Below are 6,061 nucleotides of genomic sequence, written 5' to 3' on the forward strand. Positions count from 1 at the left end.
GACCTCCCTCCCCCTCGCTCCTCTGCTTCCCTCTCGCGCACACCACCGAGCGGAGCTCGCCGTCATCGTCGCCGTACCCATGGCCACCGACCACCCCTAGCCTCGCCGATGCGCCCAGGAGCTCCGCCTCGACCCCCTCTTCCTCCCCACCGATCCACGGCCCTCCGGAAGCCCTGCATCGCCGCCAACGCGCCGTCTTCAACCTCCGGATCCGACGGCCCCCTCCGGTCAATTTGCGGCCTCAGCGCGTCCCCGGCTACACCGAGTTGCTCCCCTTCACCGCTGTGAGCTCCTCTACGTTCTCCCCCTCTCCCCACCATCGATTGCCTCCCCTAGCCGTTGTTTCTGTGATGGCCGAGAGCTCGCCGCCGCCGCCGTGAAGCTCGCCGCCGCTAGCCGTCCCGCCCGACCAACCCAAGCATGGAGTCATGCTCCGGGCTTCTCCAGGAACCCGTAGCACGCCTCAGGTCGCCCAATCGTGCACCGTGCTCCTCGCACCCGTGCAAGCCGCAACTGCGCCGCCGCGGAACTCGACGCCGTCGACGTTCCCGGCCACCCTAGCATCGCCTGAGGCCACCAATCGACGCGCCTCCTTGCTCCGGTTCCAACGCGCCCAGCTGCGCAAGCTCCCGTCGCCGGAGTTGGCCGGACGGGCAACGCCGCCGCGTCCTGGTTACGCCGGCGATTAGCCGCCGGTGATAGCAGCTGTTAGGAGTTAATCACCCCACTAACTAAGCCCTATGTCACTGACACCTGGGCCCCACGCTCGAAATAATCTCTGTTTTATTTCTGTTTAGATTAGTTAATAACACACGGGACCCACCAGTCAGAGTTGACTGTGCTGACGTGGCCTTTGACCGGCCCCACACGTCAGCGGCACTAACCAGCCCCAGTCACTGACCAGTGGGCCCCACTGGTCAGGTTTGACCCGGACCAGCCCCTGTTGACCTGCTGACGTCATGCCAACGTCATGCTGACGCAATAAGTATTTTCTGGATTTAAAAATAATTCAGGAAATTCCAGAAAATAGCTAAAACTTCTAAAATTCATAGAAATTCAACCGTAACTCCAAATTAAACAATTTATATGAGAAACATTATCAGAAAAATTCAAGGAATCCATCTGTACCATTTACATGCATGTTAGAACAACTTATCACTACTGTTTAGGGCAAATGAAGTGAATGACATTTAAATAACCACATATGGAGTTTGAATTTGAATCTTGGATTCAAACCAACTTCATTTAATCTGGTTTTAGATGCATTAGCCCAAAACACATTCATTTTGCCATGTCATGATCATGCATCATATGGTGCATTGCATTGATTGTGTTCCCTTCTATGTTGCCGGTAATTGTCCCCTCGCGATAGACGTGATACCGATGATGTGATCGTTGACATTGATGAAGACTCAATGCTATCTTCAGAAGTGCCAGGCAAGCAAAACCCCCTTGTTCATTCCGATACAATCCTACTCTCTCGCTCCTGCTCTCTTTTACTGCATTAGGACAACACCGATTCATCTGTTACTTGCTGCGGTAGCTGAACCCCTTTATCCTTTGCATGACCTGTCATTGCCACAGTAAATAGATGAAACCCACTAGCATGAGTAGGAGTTGTTTGAGCCCTGATGTGCCTACTCATTCATGCTTGTTTGTCATGCCTGCTACTGCTTAGAGTTGAGTCAGGTCTGATTCATCGGGGATGAATCAGAGGTGTGTGAACATGTCCTACTGTGTGTGAGCTAAGTGTGTGAACACGATTTGATAAAGGTAGCGGTGAGAGGCCATGTAGGAGTACATGGTGGGTTGTCTCATTGCAGCCGTCCTCAGGAACTGATTTCTGTGTTTGTGATCCATGATTCAGCTACTACCACGCATTGGGCCCGAAACCAATGGACCCTCTCGGCTTCTTAATCACCCTTGTCCTCTGTCCAGGAGTTGCAAGTAGTTTCTGGTGTTTGTAGTATGCTGGAGGCCGTGCGCAGCGCTGACCGTAGGGGTGGGCTGTGATGCGGTAGGCACGTGGCCGGGTAAACCGGGCGCCCGTTTGGTGTCACGGAACCCTGTTCACATCGTTTGGGGCTGTGAGCGAAACTCCGGCCGGATCTCCTCATGGATGGAACCCGAATAGGCGATAAACCTGGATTAGAGACTCGAGTGTTTAGGCAGGCCGTGGCCGACACCCACGTTGGGCTTCCGCTTGAAGGTTGCCGAGTACATGTCGTGTAAACGTAAGTGGTGAGAGCGTGTGTGAAGAAGTACACCCCTGCAGGGTTAATATGATCTATTCGAATAGCCGTGTCCGCGGAAAAGGACTTCTGGGTTGCTTATATCAGTTCATAGACAAGTGAAAGTGGATACTCTAAAATACGCAAGATAAGCGTGAGTGCTATGGATGGTGTTCTCGTAGGGAGACGGGAGCGGATCCATAGTGGTGTATTGATATGGTGAATATGTGGGCTCGTGTGCGCCACCTCAAAAGAGTTACTCGCAGTCGTAGTTTAGGATAGCCACTGAGTCAAAGCTGGCTTGCTGCAGTTAAACCCCACCACCCCTTTGTTGATAATGATGCATATGTAGTTAGTTCTGATGTAAGTCTTGCTGGGTACATTTGTACTCACGTTTGCCTATTTTATGTTTTTGCAGAGAGACTTCAGTCTCACTAGTAGTTTCGCGTCGACTTCGACGTTTAGCTTGTTACCTCAGCTACGATCTTGTGCCTCGGCAGGATCTGGTAGATAGTCAGGCTTCTCAGCCTTTTCCAGTTATAGATGTCTGTACCCAGACATGATAGCTTCCGCTTGTGCTTTGACTTGTATGCTCTGATTGTTGGGTCATGAGACCCATGTTTGTAATATCTCGCTCCTTGGAGCCTATTGAATAAATTACTTGTGTCGTAGAGTCATGTTGTGATGCCATGTTGTATTTGCACATATCGAGCATATTGTGTGTATGTTATTGAAATGCTTGGTATGTGTGGGATCTGGCTATCTAGTTGTTTATCCTTAGTAGCCTCTCTTACCGGGAAATGTCTCCTAGTGTTTCCACTGAGCCATGGTAGCTTGCTGCTGCTCCGGAACACTTAGGCTGGCCGGCATGTGTCCTTCTTCGTTCCTGTGTCTGTCCCTTCGGGGAAATGTCACGTGATGAATACCGGAGTCCTGTTAGCCCGCTATAGCCCGGTTCACCGGAGTCCTGCTAGCCCAGTGCTACAGCCTGGATTCGCTCGCTGATGACCGACACGTTCGATGCTGGGTCATGGATGCCTGTCCCTGTAAGTCTGTGCCACTTTGGGTTTACGACTAGCCATGTTAGCCCGGGCTCCTTATCATATGGATGCTAGCGACACTATCATATACGTGTGCCAAAAGACGCAAACGGTCCTGGGCAAAGGTAAGGCGACACCCGTGGGAATACCGTGCGTGAGGCCGCAAAGTGATATGAGGTGTTACATGCTAGATCGATGTGACATTGAGTCGGGGTCCTGACAGCGTTGGTATCAGAGCTTGACTGCCTGTAGGATTACCAAGCCAAACTGATCGAAGTTGAGTCTAGAAATTCTTTAGTTATATAAGGGAATTGATTGTGGGATGGAACGTAAGGCTCTTTTTACTCCTTATACCTTATGCCTTCTGATCTGAGTCATCTTATCTTTCCTGCGGGGTTAAGGAACTAGGCTTTCTCCTCTTTCTATTAGGATCACGTGTTACTATCAGTGGACTTATAAGATTGTTGGATTTAAGTCTCAGTTCAGTTCCTACTACTTCTGTATGTTAACTGTTGATCTCGAGACCTTGATATTGTGCTTCTGAGTGGTTATGCCACCATTTATGTGAATGTCTCAAATTTTTTCTGAGCATTTACAGCCGTTATGCTGTCCGAGTCATTCCAGGTTTCTAAATAGTCTGATGCATTTGCAAATCCTTTCCCTCTGGTTTCGATGTTCCTTTATGCCAGCTCAATCACACAAATCAGTGAGTTGAGGTACTCTGTTACCTTGACATATATGTTGGAATAATTATCATGACCCTAGGTGTTTTAGGGAGTCACCTAGTAATCTAGCAACGTTTTGTGTTCCCAGTGTGAAGATTCTGGCCTTTATTATCGAAAGCATCCTGTGATGCCATTTAGTAGTAGGCATTCTATTCCTGGGTTCTTGAACCCGAGATTCACTCTACTTACTTCATGTTGATAGTGTTTGCTAGTCCCTTTAGGATAGTAGTAACCTTGCGATAGTCCTCGAGGTTCGTGGTACATCCTTCTTCCAATTACCATGAACCATTCTTGGCAGGAGTTCTTCTGAACCAAAAGATGACAACAAGAGTGCTGTCGATGAGTTCTCCATGCTATATTGTGGCTCTGCCAGTTCTACCTTTCTGCATGGGTTATCCGGAAGAAATATGTTGAACTTCGTTCGACGTGCTAATCCATGCATCCACAACTCAGAAAATCATATGTTCTTTTGAGTTGTCCCATCTTAGTTGTTTCTGACCTTCGTCTATCAATTGATAGTCAAGAGTATGCGTGCGTTCGTTTATCGATGCCTATTACTCTTGTGGTCCGTCAAGCCATTCTATCGCGGAATGACTAGGAGAAACAAACTCCAGTACCTCTTCCATATCCAGGATTGGGTCAAAGAAGTTGTGCTCCGCAGAACAAATTGCTAATCCAGCTTTTGATTCTGTTCTACCCTGAAGTATTACCGTCTTATGTCAGGATTTTCATGAGGATTGCACCGGCTCTTGTGAATTCTTGATGTAGTGATACTTCTCGCCATCATTATTCATCCCTCGGTTCTGTGTTGTCGCAACCGGAAGGCCGACAAGTGAATCGTGATGTGTGAATTCAATACTCCTAGCAACCTTGTTGCTTGGTAGTTAATGGACAATAATTTCATTCTTAGCGTGTTGGTTTTGAATCATCATTCTAAGGTTGATTATGCTACCTAGTCCTTATTTCGGTGCACCCTTCGATTGATGAGTTAGGATCTTGTCAAGTCCTCACTCATTTAATCATATCGTCTTGCCCTCAAAAGCGAGATTGTTCTCGAGCTTAGTAACATATCGGTGGTTCGTGATTTTCCGAATATCTTATCGATAGTATCACCAGGTTGTCACCTGACTGTTATGTTAAGCTCGTGATCAAGTTGGTTTATCCTGTAAACCACCCTTTCTCCAAGAATCCGTGTTGGATACCCCTGAGCTAGTTGGTTAAGCTATGCATCAACTTGGAGAGTTGGAAGATAGAAGCTTGTCCGATATAGTTCATTATAAGGGATGTCTTGTATGTGTGTTGAAGAAAGTTGATATTTTCATCGACTGAACCTCGTGATCGGTTAATGGACCTATCATTTTATCCAACCTTTGATTGGAGTATGGGCTATCATCCAATCAGACCAGAACCAACGATATTCGTAATGTTGTCTTACTCGTGGTTGATCCCTCGAGTATACACCATTATACCTTTTGGGTCTGACCCATGCTATCACTTGTTCACTTAACTATGGAATTCCTTTTAAAAGGAAACCCAGATGAATTGTTGTTGAGCCCATTGACAACATCCTTATCTCCTCCATGATTTTGTTGAACATTAAGTTAGTGTTGGAAACTTTTGAAGCATTTTCTTCATGCTAGCTCATGAAGTATTTGTTTGATGAAAGGAGTGACTTCCTCTTATACACGTGCATTTGGTGAAAGTTGCCGCCGTGAATTTGAGAAAGTTAGTTTTGCTTCCTCTGGGATCATCCCAAGTCAGTCATGCATATGTGCGAAGTATTCTATGGTTTGGAGACTTGCAACCTTTATTCCATATGTGTTCCGAGCACACCAAGCCACTGATTGATTTGTTCAAGGAGAAGAAGTTCCTTCTTAAGAGCATGCCTTATGCAAGGACTTCAATGTCCTCGATTATGGTTCCCCACCTGAACTCGGTAGTGTTTTGTTGTAAGACTACCATGTGATAATGTTTTGTCTAGGACAACGTGTTCACATGTTTGTAGCAGAACCAGCTCATGTTTTGGAGCTTGCTATCGTAGTTCATCTCCCGAGAATCCCGCAAC

Source organism: Triticum aestivum, chromosome 3B, assembly GCF_018294505.1.
Source record: "Triticum aestivum cultivar Chinese Spring chromosome 3B, IWGSC CS RefSeq v2.1, whole genome shotgun sequence".
Taxonomy (NCBI): domain Eukaryota; kingdom Viridiplantae; phylum Streptophyta; class Magnoliopsida; order Poales; family Poaceae; genus Triticum; species Triticum aestivum.